The 20,505-nt window shown below is 38.9% G+C and overlaps 2 protein-coding genes across 27 annotated transcripts in view; one reads left to right on the top strand and one right to left on the bottom strand.

Moving 5' to 3' along the window:
- SNX3 (sorting nexin 3) overlaps positions 1 to 20,505 on the bottom strand; it is a 1,122,685-nt gene that overhangs the window by 380,561 nt on the left and 721,619 nt on the right. The window contains exon 1 of one of the 26 annotated variants that reach the window (XM_050789168.1): positions 4,262 to 4,271. The exons of the other annotated variants lie outside the window; for them this stretch is intronic. The gene's annotated coding sequence lies outside the window, so the exon portion shown is untranslated. Of the gene's footprint in view, positions 1 to 4,261; positions 4,272 to 20,505 lie in introns of those variants that run through there. 26 annotated transcript variants of the gene reach the window in all.
- FOXO3 (forkhead box O3) overlaps positions 1 to 20,505 on the top strand; it is a 125,640-nt gene that overhangs the window by 48,552 nt on the left and 56,583 nt on the right. The window lies entirely within an intron of this gene.

The raw sequence follows: 20,505 nt of genomic DNA, 5'->3' as shown, positions 1-20,505 counted from the left end.
TCACCTAGAGCAAAGTTGTAAAGCTCTGCTCTTGATCTCTCCAGCTTTAAAATCGGCCAAAATACAATTTGGCCTATTACCTTTCAAGGGGGTGATGAAAACACACTATTGGGGTTGCAGGTGGTGTTTGTTAAGAAGGGAAGCAGGAGGACTGAGCATCAGATAGGCCTGTGAGTTTGTTTCTCACTGCATCTCTATATATAACACTGTGGATCGCTTTTAAGGCTGAGGTATTTGTGTTTCTGGGTTAGCCACTTGTGCCAACAAAGTGACCTCTCTTTAACTGGAAAGCAGTTTGGTGTTCTCACCCATTTCTTCAGGACATATCATTACAGGTCTTTGAGTTGCAGTTAGGACTTTACATTACACATACGAATATGCTGCTAACACGCTTGGAAGACTTAACTGTTGACAACAGGGCTCCTTCTTGCCTAGAGTTCTTTCATTAAACTCAGGAAACGTGCCTGTTGAATTTTTGTTTAAATGTACACGTACATGCACACACATGTGCATTTTTGAAAAGAAAACAGTTGGAAACCTGTCACCACTCCTCTTAGGTGAGTTCCTTGCAGTTTTGGCCATATATGCATGCATTGTTTGCTTCGCTGCACTAAAAGATTTTTTTTGCACTTTGCTTTGTTTCCCCTTCCCCTCCCCATATACAGGCTTTACAATGGCTATGGAAAATCATTGCTTTCATAGGACAAGGGTTGAATGGATTTATAATTTATTTAATTATTTCCCCATTGGAGAGCCCTTGACTTTTTTCCTCTTTATTTTAATATTCTTTAATATTACTGTTTTTGTAATTCTAAAATAAAAGGACTGAATCTAAGAGTCCTATAAAGTGCTTAGATTCTGTTAATAACTGGACTCCTGATCAGGAACTCCTAAACTGGCCACAGGAAAATTTGCCTCACAAGAAACTCAATAGAATTAAAAGGAGAGGATTCAGTGTTCTTAGTACAAGTGAAAGTCGTGGGACTGAACCTCTCAGCTTCATGGGCTGAGCCTCTTCACCTTTGTGCTCTAAGAGAAAAAAACAGTGGAGCTTTCTGTGTTGTGTGTGTGACCCTGTGTTTTGGTTTTAAGAGAGAGAACGCATTCACACTCTGTTGTCTTTGCAAGTAGATAGAAGTGATAGGACAGGGACTTGGTGAAGTCTGAGGCATGTAAATACAGCGTAAAACAATGCAGAGAGCAGCCCTCCCCGTTTTCCTATTACCCACACCTTTTGTTCCTGTTCCTCCCTGCACATCTTGTAACCCAGAAAGGATAAAAACTCTTTTCCTATAATCCTGCTGTTTTTGTGGCATTTGGATAATTTTACAGTGACATAAAATTGCCTCCCTGTTTTGAAACTCTGGTGATTTATTTTGAAATTTACCTGTGAAAAACAATCATAGTTATTGAGTCGTAATTTGAAAACACTGAAATTTACCAATTTAAGTATAAAATTTAAGTTTTAGTGAATGTGTACAGTTTTATAACTAACACCACAATTACAATAAAACATTTCAAACATTTCATCACCACAAAAAATTCCCTCATGGCTTATTTTCATCAGTCCCTCTCCCTCCCCCTACCCACCCACAACTGCTGAGCTGCTTTTGCCTTTTCTAGAATTTCATATAAATGGAGAGTCATACTGTATGTAGCCCTTTGTGTTAGCATCTTTCACTTAGTAGAGTGCATTTGAGATTCATCCAATGCTTTTTATCAGTGGCTCATTCTTTTAATTGCTGAGAAGTATGCCATTATTGTATGGATATTCTGTTATAGAAATATACCAGAATATTTTATCTGTTCACCAGGGGATAGACATTTGGGTTGTTTCCAGTTTTTTACAGTTATGAATAAAACTTCTGTTAATATCTATGTTCAAGACTTTGGGGGATATATTTATTCATTTATTTGTGGTAAATGCCTAGGAGTAGGACTGCCGTGTGATAAGTACAGAGTATGTTTAAATTTATAAGAAACTGCCAAACTTTTCCAGAGTAGATGTACTGTCTTGCATTTCTGCCAGCAATGTATGAGGGTTCCAGTTGTTTCACATCCTCTCCAACACATGTACTTGCCAGTATTTTTACTTTTCTCCGTTGTATAATGTAGTGAGTGTGTAGTGGTAGATATCTCATTTTAATTTTAATTTGCATTTGCTTAATGATTAATAATGTTATACATCTTTTCATGTGCTTATTTGTAAATTGTATATCGTCTTTGGTGACATGTCTATTGAAATCTTTTGCCTGTTTTTTAAAAAAATAGGATTGTATTCACACCATTTAGTTAGGAATTCCTTATGTATTCTGAATACATGTCTTTTATCAGAAATAAGTATTGCAAGTATTTTTTCCTCTTTGTGGGTTGCTTATTCATTTTGTTAACAGTGTCCTAACAACTGAAGAGGTAAGTTTTAGCTCTTAAATTTAAGACTTTCATCCATTTGGAGATAATTTTAATATTTTGTATAAGATTAGATTCATTTATCCATTGAATTCCGTGACACCTTCATATATTTGTAGACCCTCTGTCCTATTGATTGCATGTTTTTTTCTTATACTAATACCACATTGGTCTTTATTACTGTAGCTTTATTTTATCAGGTAATATAACTCTTCCAATTTAGTTATTTTTCAAAATCATTTGGACTGTTCTAGATCTAGTCATCTTTAATTTCTCTCAGCAATGTTTTATATGTTTTAAAATACAATTCTTACATACCTTTTGTGAAATTTATCCTCAAGAGCTTCATCTTTTGATGCTATTGTAAATGATATTTTAAAAATTAGTTTCCGTTTGTTTAGTATGTAGAAATATAATTAATTGAGTTTTGTGTATTGACCTTAATCTTGTAACTTTGCTAAACTCATGTATTAGTTGTAATATCCTTTTTGTAGATTTCTTAGGATTTTTTTGCATTGATGATTATGTCTTTAAATGGAGTTTTCTGGCTATGCGTGGTGGCTTACGCCTGTAATCCCAGGACTTTGGGAGGTCAAGGTGGGCGGATCACCTGAGGTCAGGAGTTCGAGACCAGCTGGCCAAGATGGTGAAACCCCGTCTCTACTAGAAATACAAACATTAGCCAGGCATGGTGGTGGGCACCTGTAATCCCGGCTACTCGGGAGGCTGAGGCAGAAGAATTGCTTGAACCTGGGAGGTGGAGGTTGCAGTGAGCCGAGATTGTGCCATTGCATTCCAGCCTGGGTGACAACAGCAAAACTCTGTCTCAAAAAAAAAAAAAAAAAAATCAGTTTTCTTCCTTTCTAATGTATACTGTATACCCTTTATTTCTTTTTCTTGCCTTATTTCACTGGCCAGGACCTCCAGTACATTGTTGAATAGCAGTGGTGAAAGCAGAGGTCCTTGCCATTTTTCTCATCTTAAGGGGAAAGCATTCTATCTTTCACTGTTAAGTATCATGTTAGGTGTAAGTTTGTCACATGTTTCCTTTATCAGGCTGAGGTAGGTTTCTCTCTTCCTATGTGTTGAGTAGTTTTTGTTTTTTAAATTATGAGTGGGTATTGAATTTTGTCAGATGCTTTTTCCTTACCTGTTGAGAAGATCAGATGGTTTTTCTTTTTCAGTCTTTTAATATGATGAAATACATTGACCGATTTGCAGTGTTCAACCAACCTTACATTCCTGGGATAAATCCCACTTGGTCATGATATGTTAGCATGACATTCAAATAGCTAAAATTTTGTTAAGGATGTTTGTGTCTGTCTTCATGAGGAATATTGATCTATACATTTCTTATATCTTTGCCTGATTTGGGTACCAGGATAACGGTGGTCTCATAACATGAGTTGGAAAGTATTCTCTGTTCTGCTCTTTGGTAGCACTGTAGCACTGTACTGTCTCTTCCTTAAATGTTTGGTAGAATTCAACAGCAGTTATGCCATCAGAGCCTGGAGGTTTTTTCTGTGTGAGAAAATGTTTAACCGCTAATTCAGTTTATTTCATAGATACCATGCTGTTGGCTTGTCTGTTTCTTCTTAAATGAGTTTTGGTAGTTTGTGTCTTTTAAGGAATTTGCCCATTTTATTTAAGTTATCTAATTTATAGGCATAAAGTCTTTTATAATGTTCTCTTTTTATCCTTTTAATAGATATATCATCTGTAGTGATTTCATTTTCATTCCTGATGTTGATAATTTGTCTTAACTCCCTTTCTCCCTCATTCCTTATCTGTTTAGTGCCTTGCAATTTTATTGATCTTTTAAAAGAATTAACATTTGGTTCCACTGATTTTCCCCCCCTTTATTACTTTTATGTTTTTACTTCCATTAATTTTTTTTTTTCTCCTTTAGTCTTTTATTTCTTTCCTTCTGCATGTTATGGGTTTAATTTGCTCTTTTTCTGGCATCTTAAGGTGAAACCTTAGATCATTTACTTGAGACCTTCCTTCCTAATATAAATGCTAAAAGCTATACATTGCTTGCTACAACTGCTATAACTGCATCCAATGAAGTTTGCTTGTTTTTGCATTCAGTTAAAAATTGTTTCTATTTTACCTGTAATTACTTTGGTCTGTGGTTTGTTTAGAAGTGAATTTTTAAATTTCCAAGTATTTGGAGAAATTTCTGAATATTTTTCTATTATTGTTTTCTAACTAAATTCTTTTGTGGTTGGAGAATCTATTTTGTGTTCTTTTAAATTTATTGAGACTTGTTTTATGGGCCAAGAATATTGTCTATTTTATTGAATGTTTTCTGTGTACTTAAAAATAATGTGTTTTCTGCTGTTTTGGGTGATTTGTTCTATAAATGTCAATTAGGTCAAGTTAGTCAAGTTTATTTTCTCACTACATGTTCTATCAATTACTGTGAAAGGAATGTTGAAATATCCACCTGTAATTGTGGATTTGTTTACTTCAATTCTATTAGTTTTTGCTTCATGTTTTTAACAAACTTTAATTGAAAAATAATAATTGTATACTGCTTCATGTATTTTGAAAATCTGTTATTAGGCAGATAAACATTTAAGGTTGTTATATTCTCTTGATACATTGACTCTTCTATTATGAATTGTCTCTCTTCATCCTTGGCAGTATTTGTTGTTGAAATCTGTTCATTAATAGCTGTTAATAATATAGTTACTGCAGCTTTCTTTTGATTACTGTTTGTATGACCGATCTTTTTTCCTTGTACTTTTAATCTATCTGTATCTTCATATTTAAAGTGCATTCCGTGCAGATAGCAAATTGTTGAGTGTTTTTTAATCCAGTCTGACAATCTCTGGCTTTTATTTGGAGGGTTTTTTGTTGTTGTTTTGGGTTTTTTGTTGTTGTTGTTGTTATTTTTTCATTTCTTCAAAGACCACTTTGTATAATATAATTATATTTGGGTTTAAATCTGTTATCTTGCTGTTAGTTTTCTATTTGTCCCATTTGTTCTTTGTGTCCTATTCCCCCTTTTCTTGCCTTCTCTTGAGTTAGGTGGTTTTGTTTGGTTTTAATGAATCCATGTTATCTCTACTCTTGGCTTATTAGGTACATCTCTTTATTTTTTAATGGTTGTTCTAGGATTTACACATCTTTAGCTGATCATAGTCAATCTTCTGCCACTTTACATGGAGTGTAAAATCCTTGAAACAATATACGGCCACTTCTTCCTTACTATTCTTAACGCTATTTTACTTCTACATGTATGTTATAAGCCCCAGAATATATTGTTATTTTTGCCTTAAATAGTCATTATCTTTTAAAAAGATTGAGGACAAGAAAATATTATCTGTATTTACTCATATTGATCATTTCCCGCTCTTCATTCCTTTAAGTTCAGATGCCCATTTGGTATCATTTTCTCTCTGCTTGATGAAACGACTTTTTAAAACATCTCTTTGAATGTACCACTGTTGGCACTGATTTTCATTTTTGTTTGTCTGAAAAAGTCTTTATTTTACCTTTGTTTTTGAAAGACATTTTTATTAGGTATAACTTTCTAGATTGGTAGCTTTTTACTTCTCTTAGTAAGGATGTTCCTCCATTGTCTCACATAATCTCTGGAAAGTGATTTGCTCATTCTATCTTTGTTTCTCTGTCTTTTTTCTTCTGCCACTTTTAAGTTTTTTTTTTTTTTTGTATCACTGGTTTTGATTATGATGATGTGCCCTATTTATTACATCTGTTCTTTTTGGAGTTTGTTGAGTTTTTCTTGGATCTGAGTGTTTATAGTTTTTTATAAAAAAAAATTTAAATTCAGCTATTATTTCTTCAGATTTTTTTTCCATCTTCTCCCTCTTTCCTCTTCTCCCTCTTTCCTCTTCTTTTATGATCTCAATTACACATATGTTAGACAATTTAATATTGTCCCCATAGATCACTGGATACTCTCAGTTTCATTTTCAGTCTTTCCCTGTGCTTCATTTGGGTTAGTTAGTTGCTATTGTTGTGTCTTACAATTTACTGATCTTTCTGCAATGTTTAATTTGCTGTTAATCCCATCCAGTTTATTTTTAAATTTATTTTTCTCTACTGGGTTTATTTCTTTTGTATCTTCCATTTTCCTGCCCTTTTTTCCTTCTACCTTCTTACTACATAGAGTATATTTATAATTTTTTTTTTGAGAAGGAGTCTCATTCTGTCACCCAGGCTGGAGTGCAATGGCTAAATCTTGGCTCCCTGCAACCTCTGTCTCCCAGGTTCAAGCGATTCTCCCACCTCAGCCTCTCGAGTACCTGGGACTACAGGTATGTGCCATCATGCCCAGCTAATTTTTTTTTTGTTTTTTTGAGACGGAGTCTCGCTCTGTCGCCCAGGCTTGAGTGCAGTGGCACAATCTTGGCTCACTGCAAGCTCGACCTCCCGGGTTCACACCATTCTCCTGCCTCAGCCTCCCGAGTAGTTGGGACTACAGGCGCCTGCCACCACACCTGGCTAATTTTTTTGTATTTTTGATAGAAACGAGGTTTCCCCGTGTTAGCCATGATGGTCTCAATATCCTAACCTTGTGATCCGCGCGCCTCAGCCTCCCCAAAGTGCTGAGATTACAGGCGTGAGCCACAGCGCCCGGCCAATGTTTGTATTTTTTAGTAGAAATGAGGTTTCACCAAGTTGGCCAGGCTGGTCTCACCTCCTTGACTCAAGCAGTCCTCCTGACTCTGCTTCCCAAAGTTCTGGGATTACAGGTGTGAGCCACTGCGCCTGGTCATATTTATAACTTTTTAACAGCTTTGTTGAGACCTAATTCACATTGCCATATAATTTACCAATTTAAAGTGTGCAAATTAATGGTTTTTAGTATATTCACAGAGTTGTGCAACTATCTGTTGTGCAACCACAATCTAATTTTATAATACTTTTGTCACCCCACAAAGAAACCTTGTATCTATTAGCAGTCATTTACCATGTATCCCACTCCTTTTCAGCCTATATTGATAGGAAATGTCAGTCTATAGGGACTATTCTGGACATTTCATGTCAATGGAATCGTATAATAGGTAGTACTTTGTGAGTGCCTTCTTTCACTTAGTATGATGTTTTCCAGGTTCATCCATTTATCAGTACTTAGTTTCTTTTTATTGCTAAATAATAATCCATTATATGGATATACTACATTTTATTTATTCATCAGTTGCTGGGCATTTGAATTGTTTCCAGTTTTAGCTATTATGAATAATGCTGCTGTGAACATTTGTTACCAGTTTTTATGTGGACATACTATTTTCATGTCTTTGGGTATATGCCTAGGAGGGAATTGCTGGGTCATGTGGTACCTCTCTTTAACCTTCTGAGGAACTGCCAAGTTGTTTTTTAAAGAAGCTACACTGTTATAATAGCTAGTTCAGTGCCCTTGTCTGCTAGTCCCATCATCTTGTCTCATTTCTGGGTCTATTAATTGATTGATTATTTTCATTTTCATGGGTCATATTTTCCTGTTCCTTTGATATGCCTGGTAATTTTTACTTAGATGCCAGGCATTGTGAATTTTACATATTTTTTTTTTTTTCATATTAAACAAGAAGTTTATTTAAACAGCAAGACACTTGACTTAAAGGGAAAACTATATAGGATTCTTTTTTTTTTTTTAGAGTGATTTATCCTTAGTTAAAGACAGACTGCCCTGCATGTCACATCTACATACGAAAAAGTTGTAAAATTGTCCTTGGTTTTACAATGATCAATGAAAAACATTAAAATTCTCCAGTTGAACAAGGTATGCAAGGATTTTTATGGGTTTTCTTGTTTGTTTTTTTGTTTGTTTGTTGTTGTTAAAACAGTGAGAACAAAATAACTTACTGGAACTTGAAGAGCAGAATGAGCATGCCACTAATGGAGAGTGGGGGTATTTTCACAGAATCAGTATTTTTCTCCATCCTGTCTCCACTTGCTGTCAGTCAAAACATACCGTTGGCTGTTAAAAAAAAAATGCAATATACTTGTGCACGTATACCAGTTACTTTTATATACAGTAAAGGAATGGAGGAGGAGGAAATGAACAAACAGAGAAAACTATACCATAGTAGTCAGGGATGTGTTGGAACCAAATTGCAGTTTTCTACCTGAGAATGTAATCTTGGTCTGCAAGAACAGAGTTCTAGAATGAAGAAGCAGGTTCCCTTCTTAGTAGACACTTCCCATCTGCTGTTGGAACACACCAATTGTATCTTCATCCTCCATTTCCAACTGTGCAGGTGTGTCTTTTTCATTGGTTGCCGGTCAAATCGGAGTCTGATCTGCCTCATTGACAATCCTCGTCGTTCACAATAGGCTTTCATTAGTTTACTAAGTGTGTATGCCTATAAATATTAAACTACACCACAGAACCACCCTGCCCCACCACCTTCAAATTAATACTATCGTTGTTCTCAGTCTTGACTCCTTCCTGGGGCTTTTTGTCAGCCGTGATGGGCGCCAGAGTCTCCTCAGCTGCCGCTTCACAAGAGAGGTATCAGGTCCACACTGAATGAGCACACGAGCAGCACCAGGAGCCACAGAAGAGGGAGGCAGCAGCGGCAGACGAAGGAGAGGGAATTTTACTTCATTGAGTGCTAGATTTTGTTGTATTCTTTTCAAAAGCGCTAGACTTTGTTCTGGCATGCAGTTAAGTTACTTGGAATCAGTCATATCGTTTTGAAGCTAGCATGTAAACTTTGTTGGGGTGGCTCCAGAGCACCCATTAGGGATGATGTAGCCGCAATACTTATCCACCGTAAGGTAGTATTCTTCTGAGGACTTTACCTGACGTTGGGTGTCTTGTGAATTACTCTTGTTTTTGTTGCTGGTGGAAACATGAACCATTGCTAGCTTTGTGTGAACTCTAGGAGTTCTTAGGCCAACTGCTTTCTGGTGCTTCTATCCCTAACTTTAAGTAGTTTCCTTTGACAGATGTGCAGATCAGTCTAAGACTCTAGGAACCGACCCTTTGAGGCTGCTCTCTTCTCCTGGGTGTTCTGCCCTTCCGATTCTAGCCATTTTGGCCTCCTTGAATGCGGCTTCCCTGATTACTAATCTGTTACCTCTACTCAGTGAGACTGACATGTTCTGTGTTCCCCCTTCTCTTTGCTATGGCTTGGACACTACCTCCTGGCAATAAGTTCAGGCAAATCAGTTCAAGGCTTGCCTCATTTGTTTCACTATTCTCAGAAATTAAGTCCTCTACTGCCTGTTGTCCAGTGTCTGAAAACAGTTGTCTCCTGTGTTTTGTCTGGTTTTCTAGTTGTTGCTCTGTCATAGATGGAATCCATGATAAATATGATGCCAATGCCAAAATCTGCTGCTATATTACTCTTTAAAGCAGAGCCTGTATAGGAAGAGGAAAAAAGAAGTCACTGTAACCTTGGGGGCAAGGCAGGAAGCATTCTGCCTATGTAACACAAACATGGCATTCTTTACTTTCTAACTTAGGATGTTTGTGATTTGAAGAAGAGACACCTGAATTTTCAACATGCTAGTCTTCGTTGGAATAATTGGCTCTTCTCATTCTTTAGCATCCAAATAATATTTATTAAATACCAACTAAGTGCTTTGTGCCCTGCTAGGCATTACTTCTCTTTATTCTACTTCTTAACAGTTGGAATATGCCAAACAAATGAAATAAAAATAGTTTTCCTATTCTAGTTACAGGTTGGATTCTTGGATTTATCTCCCAAGCTTTGACATTCAGAAACTGAAAGTGGAATATAGTGTATTCTCAGATGTAAAGTTGATCTCATTTCCTCACTGGCCATCTGTTTATTTGCGTCTAAGAATAACAAAACTTTCATAGTCATATCTGTATTTTTTAATTACTAAAAATAATGAATGGGCTGAACCATGCTTGCCCCACTTTTGAAACAATTCCTTCTATAGACTGTTGCAGTAGGAAGCTAATACCCCGATTAAGAATAAAGACCAGACCCACATAAGCATATGTTGTATTGGTATATCTGAAGTCATGAGGATGTGATTAATGATCCTTAAGAGTTTTAATTTGGCATGTCTTACTCCTAAATCTCACTTAAGCTTGGTTGCAAAGCCTGGCAAATCAGTCTTCTGTACATGGCAAGCTAAGACGTGGCACCACCTTCTTGAGGTTTCATGTCCTAAACCTGTCTGTCCTTACTGGGTAAATTCAAAGGATAGGGCCAAGCTTGATTTGCTGTAGTCATAGTGAATCGTCACAGATCTATTCTTAGTGCAGAAGAGTTAAATAACTCCTTGGCCGAGAGCATGGTGCCTTCCCCAAACCAATTTCTAACAGTGTCCTCTGTTAGATCTTTAAATTAATAAATTATTTTATTAGATTTTTGGATCAGAAAAACAGACCATGCTTGTACTCAGGAGCCCAGAAATATACAGTATAATTGACTAATTCATGTCTTTGAGGTCTTAACATGGTTTCATGTGCCTTTTGATTTGTTTTTACATGTGGAACATTTTTCCTTAACACTTTAATATATTATTTTCGTCTATCCTTTTCCTTAAATAGGAGGGAGAAAATTTTCTTAGTAGGAAAATATCTGGTGGTAAGTGGCATCTTTTTATTCCAGGTGGGTTGCAGAAGTTTCTCCCAAAAACTGAAGTGAGCTGCTTTTTGCAGATAGGACCCCTGTGTTTCTCCTATAGTACTTTATAGATGGTAGATGGTAGGGCTGTACACAGCAAATGGGTTTGAATGCTTGATGGTTTTCTGGTGGAGCTGAGATAATTACTATTATGAAGCCACGCTTCTGATTGTGAGAATGAGAACATCAAGTCATTATTTATCTTGGAAAGAACGAATAATTTGTTTATAGTAATAACAATTTTCTTTTATTTTCCTTTCTCTTAGTCAATAGCAGCTGCTGTTGGCAGCTTATTATGAAAAGATTTCAAGTTGTAGTTTTTAACCTGGGGTGGGAGTAGGGGAGAACAAAATTAATATTGTAAATGTTTTTACTTGATAAAAGTTTTATTTGATACAGAGCCTGTACTGGTGTTTTTATTGAATAGTGTTTTATTACTGACATTCAATACTCTCTTTGCCTGTAGCCTCCCACGGTATCCAAAATGAAGGCACTCCTTAGATGTTTCAATGAATGATACAACCAAAAATATTAAAATGCCTATTAAAGTCATGTCTTATTTAAAGCCCCATTTCAAAGGAGGATTTTGAGGATAATTAGTATTTTAATTGTTAAAATTAGATAATTTTGTTTGGATGGAAAATCTATGTTCCTGTGAAATTGGGGTTTATGAAATAAGATTGGAAAAAATAGAGTGTATAATTGGGCACATTCTGTACTGCTTAGTGAATCACCAAACCAGCGTAATCACCATTAAGCACTTTAAAAGCTGTGCTTTTATGTCCTTGTTCTGCCTGCAGAGCTAGGAGTGCCCACGAGGAGCAGCAATTCATTCAGGCTGTAGTCATTGGGGTGACTCGTGGAACCCCTGCCTGTGTAAGTAAGCCCTGCTGCCCTGCCAGCTGCCTGCTGTGTGAGACCCAAAGGCATCAGATGTCATCAAGTCACAGGGACTTCTTGGTCACTCTTCAAAATGCAATTCACAAGGCAACGTCCAGAAGAAAGAATCAAGTATGTGTATAGTGCATGACGTACCTCAGCTACTGTAGTGAAAAATTATTGGAATGAATCTTTCACCATGTTAGGTTTTTTTTCTGTTTTTTTTTTTTTTTTTTTTTTTTTTTTTTTTTTTTTTTGAAGACAGAGTCTCGCTCTGTCGCCCAGGCTGGAATGCAGTGTGGCAATCTTCGCTGACTGCAAGCTCCGCGTCCCGGGTTCACGCCATTCTCCTGCTTCAGCCTCCCGAGTAGCTAGGACTACAGGCGCCCACCACCATGCCTGGCTAATTTTTTGTATTTTTAGTAGAGACAGAGTTTCACCCTGTTAGCCAGAATGGTCTCGATCTCCTGACCTTGTGATCCACCTGCCTTGGCCTCCCAAAGCGCTGGGACTACAGGCATGAGCCACCGCGCCCGGCCTCACCATGTTAATTTTTCAGCCCAATATAAGAGTTTAGAAGGAGCAAATGGATCATTAGAATTTAAAAAAGCCTGAAAAAGTGAAATTCAAACCTAGGGTCAAATTAAGAGTTCTGCATCTTTCTGACCTTGTGAAATGTAAAAGCTGTTTCAGTGTTTTGAAGATGGTATGCAGTAGATTGTGTGTATGAATGTTTTTTCTCGGATTTGGGTATGTAGCATTCACTAGATCCTCAGAGGGGTCCATGACTCCAAAAGAATGATGACCCACTGACTTAAAATATGGGTATGGTTGTGAATGTGAAGTTTTAAGCCCGCCAGAAAGGAAGACACTTATCCCTGGAAGAAGAAAGAGCATTTACTGGCCTTCATCTGTACCTGCCTGCAGCACCCCAGCACCGCATTCACTCCAACCCCACAATCCTTTCAAGGAAAATCTTTGATTTATCTTGTGGGCAATAGCATTTCCGATAGCTGGTTAAGTTGCTATGAGACATGGAACTAGTTTTTAAAGGACTTTTTGCCGTGGAAGCACTTTTTTTCCTCCTTTGCCATGCCTGGTCTTTGGTTTTCCTTTGCAATCCCTGTGGTGACCAGCCTCAGCACCCTGCCCTTCTACACTCTTATAGTGTTGTGGTCTTCAGTGCAGTATTGGACGGTGGTTAGAAACATGCGTTTGGAATGAAAGGAATCTATATTTGAATCCCAGCACCCCCACTTATCAGCTGTATGTCCTCAGATAGATCACTTAGTCTCTTTGAACCTCAACTTTTTTTTTCAGTTATAGAATGGGGATATTAATCCTCCCTATATTGTAGGGTTGTACAGATTAAAATAGATAATGGATATAAAGTGCACAGGTTAGAGCTTGGCAAATTATAAGTTTCCAATAAACCTTAGCTGCTGCTATTAAGTGGTGATGAAGATGTTAATGGATATGTACTTAATCTTTTCTCTGCCCAACTTGATTGTCAGCAACTTGAAGGCAGGAATGTTTTACCTTTTTTGTGTAATATCCAGATCTCCTAGAATAATGGTTGTTGGTTCGTCTTTAAATGTGGTTCCAAGTTTCTTTGAGGCCACCAATAGCATCATTCCACTTGCATTAACCCTCTCAGAGACATCATAGGTTTGTGTCTCACCTACTTCAGTTTTTCTACATGGGACGCCAGGGCACTTGGCCAGATACTCCTAGAGAATTTCCTCAGTCAAATTGCTGGAATTTTGGGCTTCATTTCATTGGGCAGGTCTAGTTTGACCCTTTGGTTGTGAATGATGTGGTTATTCTCTCTAAAGTTCTGTTAGCTTCTTATAATGTCAAGTCCATATCCTGTGGATAAGACAAAGACTTGATTGCTTCTGTTCCTTTGTAAGTAGGGGGAGAAGCAGCTTCAGGTCCTGTGCTGTGAATGAAGGTCAGCTGTCTTATCTTGCATTCTGTTTCCTATTGCAGCATTCACCATTCTCATCTGCCCCCTCAGCCTTGCCCCAAAGGGCTCCAGGTCTTACTTCTCCCTCAAAGAATATGGGAATTTACAAAGAGAATATGCAAAGGTGGTATCTTAAGCTGATGATTCTCAAGGGGTTTGGGGAGGAGGAAAGCATGTAGTTTTGCCCCTAGGGAATATTTAGACACTTTGATTGTCACAGTTGCGGTGGGGGAAGGGTGGTGCTGCTAGAGTCTAGTGGGTAGAGGCCTGGGTGCTGCTAAATATCCTGCAGTGCACAGGAGAGGCCCACAACACATTTGTCCAGCTCAAAATGCCAGTAGTGCCAAGGCTTAGAAACCTAGCTGAAGCCTCACAGGGGCATGGTCCATTTCAGAAGTATGTGGGGGAGAAAATTGAAGGTGAGAGGTCTGTGGCTCTCCTGAAGTCAGGCCACATAAGTACTTTGCCAGGTAGGTAGTGCCTAGTGACAGGGATGTACTAGAAAGAATTCCTTTTGAGCTTGGCCTTGGGTCTTGTGCAGTCATGTTCATGTGACAGTACGGAAGGCTGTGGGCCTGAGGCAGCTAAGGAGTAAACTGGCAAGTTTCATATGGAGAGTTGGGAAGATAGAAGCAGAGGAAGCCCGGCGTGGTGGCTCACGCCAGGAATCCCAGTACTTTGGGAGGCCAAGGCGGGTGGATCACTTGGGATCAGGCGTTTGAGACCATCCTAGCATGGTCAACGTGATGAAACCCCGTCTCTACTAACAATACAAAAAAATTAGCTGGGTGTGGTGGCGCACACTTGTCATCCCAGCCACTCACGAGGCTGAGGGAGGAGAGCCGCTTGAACGCAGGAAGCGGAGCTTGTAGTGAGCCCGGATCATGCCACTGCACTCCATCCTGGGCGACAGAGCAAGACTCTCTCAAAAAAAAAAAAAAAAAAAAAAAAAAAGCAGGGGTATCTGAGACTTAATTTCCTCTTGGAGAGCTGGAGAGTCAGGAGAGCGAAGCTTTCTATCTTGCTTTGTCCCTGAGAGTCTACTCGAATCAGGGTGGGCAGGGAGGGACAGGGGATCTGTTCAGATGTTTCCCTTTGGGGTCAAATGAGAGGAAGGAGTCCTTGCCCCTTGGAGAATTACTACAAGGATCTGGTTGAGATGAGAATTTGTTTCCCCCACCAATATTGTTTTTTGGTGTTTTTTGTTTTGTTTTGTTCTAACATCTCTGTTTCTTTCCCCTTTCTATTGTTGCTCCTGTCATCCTCCCACTCTGACTACCACACAAACCCTGACGGGAGCCTTTCTGCCCCTCTAGGGAAGGGGCCCATGTGAGGAACTCTTACTGGATGCCCCCTTCCCTGTTGCTGTGCTGATCTTACACATCAGTTTCCACGGATCCCTTGTGAATCAGTTGTCTTCCTCATTTACTCTGAGCAAGGGTGGCAGCAGCAATAGCAGAAGACGTAGATGCAGTGGCTCATTTTGCATGATGTCTGTGAGAGAGCCGGGCCTCCCGTGTGCTGTGGCTCTTGTTCAGGCATTGCTTCAGAAACTTGATTCCTCTGGAATTGTGCATAAGATTGCCTTTTAGAGAAAAAAAAAAAAAAGTTGGAAGGGTTTCCCTTCCTGAGCTTCAGTGGAAGCAGCAGGAGGTTGGGCCACCTCCAGGACAGTAGGAAAGCCAGAATGGACCCTCTGTGTCCACCTCCAGTCTGTGGCACTATTTTCCATCTCATCTTGGACATATCATGGGGCTACAGCATGCCTCAGAAACCTGCCGGAACGTGGTGATGGTTTCCAGCATCTGAGTTTGGGGAGGACTGTGGTGATGCGCTAGGGTTAGCCATCAGGAAGGGGTGGGCCGAGACAGCAGGACCCTACTCTGATTAGCATATAAGTTGGCCTCTTTTCATGATTTCTGGGTCATTGGTGAGTGGATAGGAGTTATAGGATCCTTTGTGGGTGAGTAGGGGATACTGTGGCAGATAGGTTTTAGTAAACCCACCTGCACATGTAAATCTTTCCTTTTTAATGTGTCACCTTCTCAGTCTGGGTGGAGAAGCTTGCCACCCCCAGGTTCATCTGTAAGCATTGTGGTAGGCTCAGGACTAACAGACACTAGCTTAGCCCCACTGAGGGCCCCCAGGCCAGGCTTCAGCTTTCGGAAAGCTTGTTTTCTCCTTGGGCAGGCCTTGTCAGACGTTTTGCTCCTTTGTGTTTGACATTTTGATATCTGTACTATACAAAGCCACATGGGAAGGCAAAGGAATACACCCCTTTGTATAAATGACAGTCGTAACAAATGAAGTATATACCAGTTTGTGCTGTCTGTCAAGAAGTAATTCATCTCAGCTAGTAAAATAAAGGGGAAGGGAAGGGAATTCAGTTCTTTAGCTATGGATTCATAAACTGGACTTAAGAAGAGCCTCCTCTTATGATATATGATGCTAATTGGTCGTAATATTTCCTTCTTAATGAACAGTTGACATAAGAGTTTTCCCCTTTCATCTAAGAAATACATAACAATCTGCAAGTTTTCTTAGTTGTTTGTTAAATGGACTTTGAAATGATTGAGAAATTCGTATTCCTCAGTGAAAGTAGGTATCAAGTTAATGGACAGGGAGCAGTCCTTGTTGTCACCAAGATTTTGGCATCTGAATTGTATATTTAAACTGTGTCAGGAATATAAAATCATGTTGAGGCTGCAGGGAGAAGGAAATTCCATTCTTCTCATGAATCTGTTTGATATTTTTGGGATGTCCTGAGAGAAAAATTCTTTGACCTGCTTAGTGAGCAAGGTCTAAGTTTGTACACCCGGGTCACATTGTACCCTTGGCTCCAAAGATTTATCCTGCATCTGAGCCAAAGACTTTTGAAGGCTGTAATTGCTGGAATTTTAGGGTATATCTCTTTGCTTCTTCAGATGAGACATTTCTTAAGATAGAATAATGGTTTAAAAAAAGAAAAACCTCTCGGTTTACTCTAGAAAGATACAGCATTTTTGGTATAAATCCAAGGAAGTCCAAATGAGGATCAGGTTTTAGAATTATATTTTAATATGTGAAGGGAGAAATCCGTTTTATCAGGCCAGTAGGTTTTTTGCTTAATAAATAGAGGCAAGAAGAAAGCTATGGGCCCAGCTGGAATGGGTGCAATTTTTAGAAAAGATTATTTATAGTTGTTGGGCACATCCTTGCATGTGGACTTTGAAATAAGAAATTAAATCGCCACCTCACTTTTGCAGGAAATAATCCAAATGTAAAGTTAAAGTTAGTATTGCACTTTGGTAAAGCTTTAGATGTATTTTATATTTCCTAAAATAAGCTTTTTTTCTATGCATAAAAGTGGAGGTCAAATGAATTACAAGTGCATTCTTAACTGAGTGGAAATGGGTGGTGGTGTTTCATATATACATATAAATTTTGCAGTTACATACCTTTTTTTTTTTTTTTTTTTTTAAAGAGTCTTGCTCTGTTGCCCAGATTGGAGTGTAGTGGCACAAGCATAGCTCACTGCAACTGTGAACTCTACCTGAGCCTCTGGAGTAGCTTTTCCACCTGAGCCTCTGGAGTAGCTGGGATTAGAGATACAAGGCACCATTCTCAGTTCTTTTCTTTTTTTAAAGAGATGGGATATTGCTTTGTTGCCCAGGCTCATCTCGAACTCGTGGGCTGAAATGATCTTCTTGTCTCAGCCTCCCAAGCTGCTGGAATTATAGGTGCAAGCCAATGCACCTGGCTGCTTGACATTTTTATAGACTCACACTAAAAAGTTTATTTATTGAATGAGTACTATGTGCACAGGGTTAAATGTGTCTGATGTTTGTTACAATTTAAACAGGAGTGTTGATAAAACTGTGTAAAATGAATTAGCGCATACTTGCCATTATGTTTTTATCTTAATAATTGTTATGTAGTTTCTATGAAAAGTTCAATTACTTAACATTTCCATGCTTTTTTGTGTTTGCTTTATTTAACCTTAAAAGAGTGATTGAAATAATAGTTTTGTTAGGTCATTAGATTGGTGATCTCCCCTTTTGTATAGTCAAATTTAATTTCAGTCTTTAAGATTGAAAACTAGTGCAAATTCTAGGTTGATCACAGGACCACAGTTAAAGGTGCATTCACATATCTCATATAAAATACCTATTTTCACTGTATTAATCATTTGCAATAATCAATAAATTTTAACTTTTAAAAGATTTTATGGTTAAAAAGGTGATAGAAGGAATTATTTCTCTAAAACTCAAGAAATTCTTGCTCTGGGAAGCTGTGTTGAGAAGAGTTCTAAGCTCTGCTGCCTGTGTCAGTGTTCTCTGGAAAGGCCTCTCTTAGAAGGATGCTGCGATGTGGAGTCAGGAGGCCAGGACCCAGCCCTACCCTCCCTGCCACCTGCCAGCTGTGTGGCCTTGAGTGAAACAACAACTCTGCCAGGAGTCATTTGCCTTGTCTTTAAAATAAAAGAGCATTACCATGTCCTGGGCCATTTAAGTGAGATTATATAGTGTTAGTAGGGTGCCCCCCACCAAAGGTCCTCTGTACGTTGAGGTTTCTTTCCCTGCCTGCTGCCTCCTTGCAAGGAAAGCCAGAGCACTTTGACTTAGAATTGTGTCTGAATTCAGCTAGTGTGTTGCGTAAGTTCGGTTATCTGCTTTTCCTCTCAGTTCTTCCTAGGTAGAGGTGAGGGTGGGGGAAGGGAGCTTCATGCAGAGGAAATAGTCTGAGGCTATTTACTGTAGGAGCACACTTCAGTGTAATCTAGAAAAGGCTAGTTTATGTCCAGTATATACTTTTCAAACAGCTACCATTTTAATGTTTTGGTACTGGGAAATGTGTTAGTTGAAAATTTCACTTACAAGTAATCCTTTTATTTTTCTGTGGTAACAAGACAGGTAAGGCATATCAGTTGGCCCAGACTCATTGGTCTTCAGTGACTGACTGCCAGACTCAGAGTTGAGGGTCTGATCTCAGAGGATGCAGGTTGTGTTGTCAGCCCAGATACCTACGGCACCTGTCCTAGCAAGTGGCCACTGTTTTCTGGAATATCTGTCACTACCTTAAGGCAAGCCTCGTTATTTTAATCCTTATTCTTAGGCTAATGTCTTGAGCCATGTATCAGAGATCGGCAGGCAGGTTGTTGATTTTTGAGATGAAGAACAACTATCTGGCCAGGGAGAGAAAGAGAAAATTGGCTTATAAGTTACAGTGGTACAGAGTGCTCTGCCTTCTCAGATTATTTTGTTTCCAAGAATCATTGATTATATAGTTTTTTTTTTAGTTTAAACCCATACCCATTCTGCATATTTCAGAGTGAAATGTCCTTTCAGGACGATCTTATTAAATCACTAATCTGAAATTATATGTTCCCTAGTTGGCCATGCCAGTATTTTGGTTAGGGTTTTAGGTCATTTTTGCATCCACTATAAACTTGGATATAACTTACCATTAACCAGATACTTAAAACCAGGGTTATTTCCTAAGGTTTCACATTGGAAGTGGTACGTGAGCTGAGCTTTGAAGAGTGACACCAAGCTTTTTTAGACGAAAAGGATGCATGAGCTAGCTAAAGGGCTTGTTTTTTATCCTGTAGGGCAGGGGTGGTTGTAGGTGCCTTCTTGCATGCTGACATACTGATTGATGGTGGCTTCTAAGGTCTCTCCTGAGTCTAGTAGGAGGGAGGCCTCCTGTCACAGACAGCAGGCAGGCAGGTAGGAGAATGGAGCAAGATTTGGCAGTCCAGCTGCTGTGAGTTTGCTCTCCAGTGGCTTGGAAATGGGAAGTAAAGGAATCTGATCTTCTGTGAGACCATTTTCAGACTGTCCTAGTCTGCCCTCACATATCCCTGGAATGGACACATACAAGCTGGTCAGGGCTGTCTTGGGGCACTGAGGTGGGAGAGGCTGGAAACCTGGGTAGGGTAGTGGAACTGGGAGTGAGAAGCCCCCCGCACTTGGATCAAGATCTTGTGTATCACACGAGACTCAGTTATTTATTGATGACTGCCTAGTTGGCTCATCATACTGATGGCTGAATGAGGGTATGAAAAGTGGTCTCTGTCCTCAAGAGCATCCAGTCTTATTGGAGAAATAATGCAAAAACAAACAAACAAAAAAGGGTAAAATAAAAGAAACAAAAGCCCAGGTCGTAAATTTTCCAGTCTTGTTGGAGAAATAACGCAGAAAAAAAGGTAAAATGAAAGAAACAAAAGCCCAGGTAGTCATTTTGCAGTACAGCTCAGTGACTAAGGGCAGAGTCCCTTGCAGAGGTGTTCAGTGTTTTGGCTTCCCTGGGCCACGCTGGAAGAATGGTCTCAGGGCACACATAAAATACACTAACACTAACAATAGCTGATGAACTGAAAAGAAAGAAATCGTAAAAAAATCTCATAATGCTTTAAGAAACTTTACAAATTTGTGTTGGGCCACATTCAAAGCCATCCTGGGCTGCAGGTTGGACAAGCCTGGTTTAAATCCTCTGCTTAACAGCTGTGTGAGCCTGGGCAAGTGACTTAGTGACTTCTTCCATTGGTTTGCTGGTCTGTTAGAGCATCACATACTTTATAGGGCTGTTGTGAGGATTAAATGAGTCAGTATATGCATATTTAAGGTACTTAGAACAGAGTTTGGCACATAGTAAGTGCCAGATAATTATATATAATTATTA

The sequence above is a fragment of the Macaca thibetana genome, chromosome 4 (assembly GCF_024542745.1).
Source record: "Macaca thibetana thibetana isolate TM-01 chromosome 4, ASM2454274v1, whole genome shotgun sequence".
NCBI lineage: Eukaryota > Metazoa > Chordata > Mammalia > Primates > Cercopithecidae > Macaca > Macaca thibetana.
This window is presented reverse-complemented; position numbering and strand designations above follow the sequence as displayed.